The sequence below is a fragment of the Hordeum vulgare genome, chromosome 6H (assembly GCF_904849725.1).
Source record: "Hordeum vulgare subsp. vulgare chromosome 6H, MorexV3_pseudomolecules_assembly, whole genome shotgun sequence".
Taxonomy (NCBI): Eukaryota; Viridiplantae; Streptophyta; class Magnoliopsida; order Poales; family Poaceae; genus Hordeum; species Hordeum vulgare.
Genome location: NC_058523.1, coordinates 365,315,880 through 365,328,860, shown reverse-complemented (window position 1 = coordinate 365,328,860; position 12,981 = coordinate 365,315,880).

Genomic DNA, 12,981 nt, shown 5'->3' with positions numbered 1-12,981 from the left:
CAATGTTAAAACACAAGTCTAACCATCACCGATACAAGACCCACACGCTTGCGAAGAACAAAGTGAAGGCCCTAAAACAAGTGAACAAGATCAAAGGCAAGATAAACCTCATGATGAAGGTCTTACACCAAGTGATGCACAAGATCAAGTTGATATCCCCGAGAAAGCTCGAGATCAAGAGCAAACTCAAGATCAAGAGAAAGCTCAAAATAAAGATCAAGATCAAGATCTAGGGCAAGCTCACAAAGGTGCTCAAGGTCGTAAAAATGTTGGTCCCAACTTTCCATGGAGAAGATTCTATATAGACGAGCCGCCAAGATTACTTCTAAGATTAAACATAAAGAACATATTTTGGAGAATTTCTACAAAAGATTGAATAAAGGGGTAACCACTCCTCGTCAATAAACATAATTTTGTGCACATCATGCATTTGGTTCTTGCATTGAACCCCTAAAGCTACAATAAGCTCCTGAGGACATGGAATGGCTTGAAACCATGCATGATGAACTCAACAACTTGAAGTGCAACAAATTGCGGCTGTTGGTGATCTGCATTTTGTTTTCCATGAAGAGGAACGGGTAATTGCAGTACAATGTGGGTAAGTATTTCCAAAGTTTATCAAACCAATAGGAATATCAATCCACAACCGTCTTTGTAGGATATACACAAAGGGGCAAACAACTTGCACCCAACGCAGGCAAGAGGGTTGTCAATCGACTTGATCTCGTTATTTGCAAGAAATGTGGTGTGTAGATAATTGTAAATTGCAAAATAAAATAAAGTCAAATATGAACTGCAAAGTAAAGATAAGTTTGGTGAATATATAAGTGAATAGACACGGGGACCATAGTGTTCTCTGGTGTCATCTCTCATGATAGCAACATACGATGGGTAACAAATTATTGTTGGTTAATTGACAAAAAAGGGGATAGTTATGAGATGTTCATGGAAATGATCATGTGTATAGAGGAATCACATCCATAAGCAAATAGGCCGACTCCTGCCTGCACCTACTATTATTAATACACTTCAAAAGTGCTTCTATGCTTGCCTCTCTACGTATTAAGTTCATGACAAACAAAGTAATGCTTGCAGAATGATGATATGATGTAGACCAAGTAAACTCAATCAATATGAATAAAACCCATCGTTTTATCCTTAGTGGCAACAACAAAAAGACGTATCTTGTCCCCTTCTATCACTCGGATATCGAAACCCGTCAAGTTGAACCCACTACAACGCACCCCTCTCATTGAAGAAATACGAAACTTGGCCAAAGCAATTCAATAGATCTGAGAGAATTACGAAGCTATGGTAATCATACAATAATAATCATAATAATCAGAGAAAACTACAATAATTTTTATGAATAATCTGAATATAAACCCACAATTCATCGGATCCCAACAAACGCACCATACACTAGAATTACATGAGATAGGTCTAAGTGAAGATGCGATGATCATTGTGTTAAAGATCAATAGTGGGAGGTAGACATCTACGTACTAACTATGGATCCGTAGGTCTGTGGTGAACTACTAACACATCATCATGATGGAAGGAAGGTTGATGATAATGCCTGTTGTTATTGATCCCCCTCTGGCAGGGTGCTAGAACGGAGGTCCAGATGGGATCTCGGCGGAATAGAGAGTTGCGGCGGCGGAAAAAGTGTTGCATGATTGTACTTAGAGTTTTTGGATTATATTTGTGAATTTATAGGCCATAGAATGGAGCAAGAGGGCCACCGGGGATGGACAAGCCATCAAGGCGCGACCACCCCCCTTGGCGTGCCCGGTTGGCGTGTGCATCCCTTGTGTAGCTTCAGGTCTCCTCCCGAGGCTTCCATGTCTTCTTTTGGTCCAAAAAAATCATAAAAAAGTATCAGTGCAATTGGACTTTGTTTGGTACTAAAAACGTGAAAAGTAAAAAAATACGTAAAAAGGAGCAACTGGCACTTGGCACTGGGTCAATAGGTTAGTGATAAAAAATTAAAAATTGGTAAACTATTACTCAAAAAGTATCCTAGAATTATAATATAGTACTATGTAACAATAAAAAATTATAGTTACGTTGAAGACGTATCAAGCAACCCAATCTTAATTCCTACTCGTCCTTGAGTAGGTAAATGATAAATCAGAATTCTGGGTGTGACATGCTACATACTATGTCATGTCAGCTCTATATGATCATGAAAAGAAATAAGGAGGTGAGATTTTGTATGTCCAAAGATATATGATGAATGGTGGTATTACCACAAATGTCATGTCAGCTCTATATGATCATGCAAAGCAATATGATGATGAATGGACCACTCAAATGATGTAATGGTTTAATTTGTATGGCAATATATCTCGGAATGGCTACGGAGAGGCCATAATAGGCAGGTATTGTGGCTGTTTTGAGGAAGATATATGAAGGTTTATGTGTGACAGGGCATACCATTCCATGAGGTTTGGATGCACCAACAAAGTTTGCATCGAACCTCGAGGGGAGAATGCACAAAGTGCGGTACCGGAGAGGATAGCAAAATATGAGGAGGTGAGATTGTGTATGTCCATGGTTTCACATTAGTCATGAAGAATTCATATACTTATTGAAATTTTCCTTAGTTTTATCACAAATCAGAGCAGTACTCACATGATCCGAGGGAGGAGGTTCGTAGGAATTAAACATCGCGCACTCCTGACCCGACATGACACTAGCATTTCAACGAGTAATAGAAATGCTCACACATGCCCGTTATGCCTTTTTAATATTCAGACAAACATGAAATTAACACCTCTCACTACTGCTACTTCTACAAACCAACAATGATGCACTCACACCTTTTCATATTATGACTTCCATATCATTAGCTCACAATTTCTCTTTGTGTGCTACATGATGGTTTTGATTATCACCCATTGTATACCAATTTATTTGGGGCTAGCCTTTTGACTCACGCAAATTAACGCTACCATTCTAACTCTCAAAGAAATATGGTTGAGGAACAAGAGTGCAATTATTTCTATAAAATCTATATGCCACCATGCTCAAAAGAGTACTTGAGCAACTGCCAAGCTTGAAAGATATAAGTTAAGCATATAGAGTATACTAACAAATCATGATGTAGGTATCTCTCTCTCAAATAGGTGTTTCTAGAAAATGATGATTGTGGAAAACTATATTTAAAATCAAACAAAAGCAAACGATGCTCCAAGCAAAACTCATATCGTGTGACGAATAAAAATGTAGCTCCAAGTGACATACCCATGGATTGAGACGAAAGAGGGGATGCCTTGTGGGGCATCCTTGATACGTCTCCAACGTATCTAGAATTTTTGATTGTTCCATGGGTTTATATTATCTGTTTTGGTTGTTTTATTATTCAATAATATGTTGTTTTATATTATTTTTACGGACTAAGATATTAATCTAGATCCTAGTGCTAGTTTATGTTTTTCCATGTTTTTCACTATTGCACATAAGGAATATTAAACGGAGTACAAATGGAATAAAATCTCCGGAATGATTTTACTTGGACCACAAGAAACCCAGAACACTTGGAGTAGGGGGCAGGGCACTTGCCGAGAGGCCAGAAGCCTGCAGGGCACGCACTATTCTTCGGCCTATAAACACCCAAATATTCCCGTATCACAAAAGGGAGCCACGAAAATACTTTTCCGCCGCCGAGAGCCTATGTTCATGTGAGATCCAATCTGGGAGCCTTTTTCAGTAATCTGCCGAAGAGGGAATTGATCACGGAAGGCATCTACGTCAACCCCATTGCCCCTCCGATGATGCCTGAGTAGTTCACCACAGACCTATGGGTCCATAGCTAGTAGCTAGATGGCTTCTTCTCTCTCTTTGATCTTCAATACCATGTTCTTCATGATCTTCGTGTAGATCTATCCGACGTAATACTCTTTTTGCGGTGTGTTTGTCGAGATTCGATGAATTGTGAGTTTATGTTTAGATTATCTATGAATATTTTTAGAATCTCTCATGAATTATTATATGCATGATTTCTACGAGTTATTGGTTTGGTCTGGCCAAGTAGGTTGGTAATTCTTGCAATTGGTGAACTGCTTAGTTTTGGGATCAATATTGTGGTGTCCTCACCTAGTGACATAGTAGGGGTAGTGAGGCACATATTGTATTGTTTCCATCCAGGATAAAAGGATGGGGTTTTCATCATATTGCTTGAGTTTGTCCCTCTACATCATGTCATCTTACTAAATGCGTTACTCCGTTCTTCATGAGCTTAATACTCTAGTGCAGGCAGGAGTCGGTCAATGTGTGGACTAATAGTAGTAGATGCAGAATCGTTTCGGTCTACTTGACACGGGCGTGATATATGCATAATAATTTCTTTGGATATCTTCATAATTATTCTCTTTTCTATAAATTGCTCGACGGTGATTAGTTCACCGACTGTATTATTTTCCTTTATGACAGAAGCCTCTAGTGAAACCTATGGCCCTGGGTCTATTGTCCATATTATACTTTCATTTCTATAAACCAAAAATACCAAAAATATCTTGCAGCAATTTATTTAATTTTGTTTCCGCAATCTTTTATATCTATCTCTATCAGATCTCATCCTTGCAAATAACTCTGAAGGGATTGACAACCCGTTTTTACTATTGGGTGGACATTTGTTTGACTGTTTGTGTAGGTACTACGATTGGGCCTTGATTTTTCCTCCTACTGGATTGATACCTTGGTTCTCTACTTTGCTGCATCACCCTTTCCTCTTCAAGGGAAAACCAATGCAAGCTCAAGAAGTAGCAATCATCAAGCTTAGATGCTTGAGTGTTCCAAGAGTATTACCTTGGGGTGCCTTGGGCATCCCCAAGCTTAGGCTCTTGCCGCTCCTTATTCCTTAGTCCATCGTGATAACACCCAAAACTTGATAAGTTCAATCCCACGAAACTCAACAAAACTTCATGAGATTTTTTAGTATAAGTAACATATCAAAACTTTAGGTACCATTATAAACTGATTCATATTTCATTATTGCATAACAAGGACTGTATTCTAACGTTTTCATGGTTTATACCCCCTCATACAATCAATAGCATCATTAAAACAAGCAAACTATGCGAGCAAAAATTGAATTTGTATAAAACAGAACATTCTATAATGATCGGTAGAGAACCTATACTTATTTAAATCCAAAAATTCTAAAAAATTATTAAGACCTGAGGGATTTTTACAGAAATAGTGCATAAAAAATCATCTCAGAAAGACATTCCAGTAAAATCAGAGAATTTTAGCACTTGACGTCAAAGTTTCTGTTTTTGCACCGTATCAATTCTACTTATCATACAACTCATCCCGAAGGCATTACTTGGCACAAACACTAATTTAAACATAAAGTCACAATCGTTATAGAGCCAATATAACTATTGCGCAGCCTCCCCACTAGCGCTATTGTTTTATGCCCTTCCCTAGGCATAATGCATATGGTCAGGAGTCATCATCCTTTTGAAGATGATCCGTCATGCCATAATCATATTCCCTCCTTTCAACAACAATTTTTGTAATTAGTAAGAAAAAATAATTGAAATGGATTAAGTGCACCACACAAGGATCCGTGAGGTCTAGCTAAGGAGGAACATGAGGGTTTTCTTTAGGTTGTCCATAAGTGATAGTGAACTCCTCATTTATAGGTTCTGATAGAGCTATTTTCTTAATTCTATCTCAAGCTCATAACCCAAACCAAGTTTTGGTATGGGAAATTGATCAGTATGTTCAGAAATCTTATCAACTAAGACATTAAGTGGAACATTCATTCTAAGATTCTCATCAGAAGCAATATAGTTCGTGGATCTTAGTTTTTTTATTTATTCCATATCATAAAGAATCCCTTCCATTGGTGGGAAGTTGTGGGGACCCCGACTTAAGAGTCGAGATCGTCGAATGAACGTGTACGGTGATCCCAGAGATCAATGCTCACTCAACACACAGATACTAAATAACAAGAGTCTTACATCCATAATTAACGTGTGATACAAATAAGGACCATTATGGTCAAGTATTACATAGATAGGGCCATGAAGGACAATCACGCCAAGTCAACTACTAGCGGAAATCTTGGTAGTATACGTGAACCCATGCCATCAGCCTATCCAACATGCATTCTGACTAGGAAGGGTCCTAGTTCGCGTGTCCGTCTCCGACGATGAATTCTTCTCCATATTCTCATTCCTCCATGTGTGGTCAATAAAATAACCAATGGCAAGACAATGAGTACTCGCGAATAGCCCATGATGCGGATTATGTAAAATAGTGAAAAATGATGTATAATGCAACCTTTGCGGAAAGCAGATTTTATAAGTGTATAAACATGGTCATATATTTAGATAGTCATGCATCAATAAGTATCAAGTAACCATAAGAACAGGTTACATATATCAACATAAATAACATGAGGAATGAACACCTCATGTTCATCGTCCAGGTCAAGTCACCAAACTTGACCAGGTAATCACTTACTCATGTAACACCTTTATACACACGCACAATTGGTTTATGCGAAAACGAATGGACGTAGTCTAAGCAGGATTACCCAGCTATCCATGACCGTGTCCACGGCTATTCGAATAGTTTTACACTCTGCAGAGGTTGTACGTTGTACCCGCGAGATCCGGAAACTTTCGTGTCATCCACGACTCACGGTATATAGCATACATGAGGTAAGTACACTCTACGGAGGTTGTATGGTGTACCCACGAGATCCGGGAAACTTCTGTGTCATCCACGACTCGTGATATATAACATACCCGAGGTAAGTACACAATCAATGCATTTCCACTGACGACACTAGACAAAGAGTCTGCTCGATTGGTACCCAACCCACATGATGTACGTCTTACGGGCACCGACTCTAGACAGTATCATCCATGCATGGACCAACAGTGTACCTGGAACACGTAAAAATGACGTAGTCGTCCTACCTGGCACGACCCCATCACGATAGTGACTGTATCACTCCCGCCACTAGTAATGTAGGTTTCTTGCTAGCATGACCAGAGTAATCAACACAACACCATTCCATAAATGGGTATCGTGGTCGTACATGTAAGGTTGGGATGGTCAACAATTCTTAAATCGAATACCATTTCTGAAACCACTCACACAAAAGCTTTCCGGTACACCACTTATTTCTCAAGTTGTCAGCATGCTCAACACCACCACCCTCGGGCATTAGTGGCACCCGACGGGGTTTTGGTTAAGCTTTTGTAATCACCTCAGTGTTAGCATCACCATGCATATGCTCATCCTATGTGTAGCACTACTAACTACTTGTCAACTTTGCTTTAGCGTGACCTTCATAGATGCTAAGGTCATGCTGAAATGCAAGTGCTTCGGAGGACACATCGGTAACACCATGCCGGGGTGCATCGATTAATATTAACTATATGCATGGGAATAAAGTAATCAATATGCCATGCATAAAACATTTTCTCAGACATGGTCAAAGGGCCGCTTGCTTTGATCAGGTAGGTATTTGTGGGGACCCCGACTAGCAAGTCGAGTTCACCGTGCCCAGTGACCCCAAGGATCAATGTTCACTGAACACAGATACTGAATAATAGATTCTTACATCCAAGTACCGAATTATTACATCAAATGACCAAAAGGTCGGGTTCAAGAGCAAGGCCTATAGCCAAATTAAACGGATACATCGAGTAGCGGAAACTCGTAAGGGAAAACGGTGCCCATGCCATCAAGCCTACACCGACAGGCATTCTGACTTGGAAGCATCCTAGATCGCAGGTCCGTTTCTGACGGCGTACTAATCGCCAAACTCCGGTCCTTCCATGTCTGGTCAATAACATAACCAGTGGCAAGCCAATGAGTACTTTGAATGTACTCGCAAACATCCCATGATATGCATATGGTAAGGAATAACAGTAACATGTATATTTAGTGGAATGCAATGTGGTGGTATGATCAAGTATGTGCAACAAGTTAAAGAATTACTTTCGAAGAACAGGTTACAGATATCAACATATCTGTTAAGGGCTGAACCATCCGGGTTCACCCTATATGCCAAGTCATCGGACTTGTCATAACCTCAGTGTATTAATAAGGGTTAAACCATCCGGGTTTACCCTATATGTCAAGTCACCGAACTTGATCATATTATTGTGATTATCATAACAACACCTTTTTAACACCACGCACACACACTTGGTTTATGCGGAAACTCTGGATTTAGTTTAAGCAGCACCACCCAACTGTCCTTGACCGTGGACATGGCTATTCGAATAGTTTACACTCTGCAGAGGTAGTACGCTGGACCCACGAGAAACGGAATACTTCCATGTCATCCACGACTCACGGTATATCACATATACCCGAGGTAAGTACCCGATCATCATCTTTCCCCTGACGATACTAGATAAAGAGGTCCACTTGATTGGTACCCAGCCCACATGTTGTACGTCTTATGAGCATCGACTCTGGACTGTAACAACCATGCAGGGACCAACGGTGTGCCTGGAACTCATAATAATGGCATAGTCGTCCTACGTGGCACGATCCTATCACGAGAGTGACACCGATCACTCCCGCCACTAGTAATGTGGCTCTTTGCTAGCACCGACCAGTGTAATCAACAAAGCCCCGTCCCATAAAGGGGTATCATAGTTTTACTGGTAAGGTTGGAACGGTCGACACATCATAAATCTAATCCATTTCCGAAACCATACTCACACCAAAATCACCGGTGCATCACTTCATCAAAAGTGATCACCAACTCATCATCACCCTCGGGAATTAGTTGCACCCGACGGGGTTTTCATAAACTCTTTATTTAACTCATCATTATGCTCATGATAATATGCTTTATCTTTACTTGTCAACATGGTAATAACATGACCCTCAAGGGGTAGGGTCAAGCTCAATGCAGTGATTCTATTTTACTAGTCAACATGACAGTAGCATGATCCTCGTAGATGGTAGGGTCAGCTCGTCATGTTTGTGCTCCGAGGAGCCATGTGAATTTCACTACTATCAATGCAAGTGCTTCGAAGAAGCCTTCGGTACCATCACATCAATGATGAACCGGCATCGTGATCACATGCAACGCGAAATACTTGCTATTCTAGCATGCATCATTTTATATACTTAAATCATGGCAAAAGGGCTGCTTGCCTTGGTCAGCTAGGTATCCGGGGTCTTCGAGGTCTTCCGCTCTAGATCCTCCATCACTCGGTAACTCTACCATCGAGAAAGGAATAAATAAATACTAGCTCTGACTAAAACAGATCACAAAGTGCTTTTAAAAATGTTGCAAGGCTTGAATAAATTCAGGATATTCTTTTGAAAAATGTTTCCTATTGTTTTATTAGCTAAGCATATTTATTTAAAAGCAAACAGAAGTAAGCAAGTGCTTTTTAATATCATTTTATTATAACAAAATAGTTTCTGTTTTTGATAAATGTCAACTATTACAGAATCAAATACTACTCATTTTTAGAAAATTACTGGTGGAAGAATTATATTTTTCTACTGGCTAAATCTTTTTATAAAAATCATTTAGTCTGCTGGATTAAAACAAAAGAAAAAGGGCAGGGGGTTGGATCCAGTCGGACCAGCCAGCAGGCCTGGCCACCAGGCGCGCGTGGGCCAGGTTCAAAGCTGACCTGCGGGCCCCTGGGGTCAGCGTCAGTGGCTGTGCGTGCTGGCTGCCCTAGGACACCGACAGGTGGGCTCCACCTGTCGGGTCCTTCTCCTACCTCCAGCCAGAGAGGTGGAGATGGACGCCGGCGAGGCTGCCGTTGTCCTTAGGCCTAGCTAGGAACGAGAACGGGTTCCTCGTGCCTCCGCCTACCTGCTCGTGGTCGGGACGTCACCGAAGGTGGTCTGGGTTGCCGGCGACGAGGTGCTCGTGGCGGAAGGGTTTCGGGTTGGTGTTGAACTAGGGGCTAGGGGTATGGATTCGCTTGGGAGGGTTAGGAGAAACGTTCCTGGTGTCGAGGGGGGTGTAATGAGAGGTCGGGCAGTGCAGGAGCCGACGTGTAGCCGGAGATCGACCGGAGCTCCAAGGCGGAGGGGCCTCAGTCGATCACGAGCACCGTGGCTCTGCGAGCTCGATTGGGTGGCTAGGGAGTGTCTACTGGTTGTGCTGAAGCTGCTTGGAGGGTGCTGGAGTGCCGGGGGGACCTATTTATAGGCCAACAACGATGACCCGACTCGGGCGCGCCGGTGACTCACCGTGGCACGCGTGCAAGCATAGTGAGGTGCTGGCCGCGAAACCACGGGTTTGGGACGTGGTTTAGGGCCTCCTAGAGCAACGGCCGCAGAGGGAAAGTGAGTGGGGACGAGCTGCAGCGACCGTGCATGCTCGGCCGCGTCGGGCGCGCACGGGCACGCGTCGCCTGAGCTCTTGCTCGAGGGGGAGAGGGTCCCTGCGGTAGCTTTGCACTGAATGGTTGTCGGGGAGCGCTTGGACATAACTGGGGAGGCTGGGACCGGCCGGAGCATCGGCCCCTTGCGGGTGGCTCTCTACGGCGTGCCCAGAGCGCAGTTTTGGCATGCCACGGCATGCTGGCTCGCTCTGGGGCACTTGGGACGTGTCCTCCATGTCCTGAGTGTTGCTGGGAGTGTGCCTAGCCGTTGTGGTTTAGTGGGAGCTCGAGCTGGTCAAGGGAGCAAGGAACACTAGTGTTGCCAGTACTGCCCTGCAGCTCAAATTGGAGTTCTTTTCACTTGTGCTTGGAGTTGGGGAGGGGCTGATTGACTGGGAGGGCTCTATAAGTGCACTTCCCCACCTTGGATCAAGGTGAGATTTTAGGTGAGCACCTAATATGGTTTGGGAGGGCTCCTATAATTTTATGGGAATTTACTGAGATAATTTCCTTTGGAAACATCTCAAAAAGTTAAAACAAACAGAAATGGTTTTCAGGGTTTTACTCAAATAATATTAATATAAAATAGGGTTGAAAATCTTATATATGGAAAATATATGTCCTTGTGAGCTTCCATGAATTTACTCAGAATTTTCTAAGGGACGAAAGTAATTTTCCTTGTGGGAATATCATTACTGGCCTTAGAAATAGACATAGATGAAAAATAGGAAAATAATATTTTAAATCACCAATTAATGTTTTTAATGGATGAAAATAATATTTGCATCAGATCACCAACTTTGGTTGGAAGTGCCACTTGGCTTCATGAGCTAGTAGTGCATCCCAACATGATGAAGGTGATCTTGATATAAGGGAAAAAGGGTTTTTTGAAGAGAGCAAAATAATAAGTTTTTCATGGGTTTAAGGCATCAAACAAGCAAGTATACACTCAAACAAGGGCTGACATTGCACTCACAACATTATTTGAAAAAGTTTTAACAAGCTCTGATTTTTGCAACACAGAAAACTTGGGGTGAAAAACAGGGTGTGGCAGACCTATCCCCCTTACAAGAATCTCGTCCCCGAGATTCCTAAGCTAAGCGTTAAACAGCTCGGGAAATTCTGATCGGAGATAGTATTCACGTTCCCATGTGGCTTCTGCTTCGGTATGGTTGCTCCACTAAACCTTGAAAAACTTGATTGCGCGGCTTCTGGTGCAACGCTCGGCTTCATCCAAAATGCGGATCGGTCTCTCGCGGTAGGTAAGGTCCGGTTGAAGGTCAATAGCTTGATGATCAATGTCCTTGTAAATATCGGGACGGTTCGGCACTTGCAAACACTTCCGGAGCTGTGACACGTGGAACACGTTGTGCACACCCGAAAGTTCACGAGGTAGCTCCAACTGATAAGCTACTTCCCCATGCCTTGCCGTGATCTTGAAGGGTCCAATGAACCTTGGAGCTAGCTTCCCCTTGACGTGGAAACACTTGGTCCGCTTGACAGGCGTGACTCGCAAGTACACCTGGTCTCCGGGAACAAACTCCACATTTCTGCGGCGACGGTCCGCATAGCTCTTCTGCCTTGACTTAGCTGCCTCCAAGTTCTCTCGGACAAGCTGAACCTTGTCCCCTGCTTCCTGAAGTGCTTCTGGTCCGAAAACTAGTCCTTCACCGGTTTCGGACCAATTGACTGGGGTGCGGCACTTCCACCCATATAATGCTTCGAATGGGGCCATCTGAAGACTGGACTGGTAGCTGTTGTTGTAAGAGAACTCAGCAAAGGGTAGGCAGTCTTCCCACTTGGCACATGAGCCAAAACACAAGCGCGGAGCATGTTCTCAATTATCTGGTTTAACCTCTTGGTCTGTCCGCCCGTTTGCGGGTGGAAAGCCGTACTGAAGGACAGTTTGGTTCCGAGAGCTTCTTGAAACTTCTTCCAGAATCTTGAGGTGAACTGCGTGCCACGGTCGGACACGATCTCTTTGGGAACTCCATGGAGACTCACCACTCGATGAATGTACAGACTGGCCAGCTGGCTGCCATCGTAAGTGGCGTTAACGGGCATAAAATGGGCTACTTTGGTCAAATGATCAACTTTGACCCAAATGGAGTTATGTCCCTTATTCGACCGGGGCAGCCCGGTGATGAAGTCCATGCCGACTATATCCCACTTCCATTCCGGCACTTGAAGCGGTTGTAGTAATCCAGCGGGTCGATGGTGTTCAGCCATAACTCGCTCACATACATCGCATTTAGCGACATAGGAGCCAATTTCCCTCTTCATGCCATGCCACCAGAATCATTCTCGGATGTCTTGGTACATCTTGGTACCACCTGGATGGATAGAGTACGGTGTGTCATCTGCCTCTTGCAGGATCAATTCCTTAAGCTCGGACTGGTTGGGTACGCATAAGCGCTTCCCGTACCATAGAACTCCTTGCTCATCAATTGAGAATCCTGGGGCTTTTCCTTCTCGCACCTTCCTCTTGAGGCCTTCGATACTCTTGTGCCTCTTCTGGGCCTTCTTGATGTCGTCTGCCAGAGTAGGCTTGACTTCTAGGTTGGCCAGGTACCCTGGTTCGACTATCTCAAGTCTTAAGCCCTCCATCTCTTCACACAAGGCGGGTAACCTTTCCTTG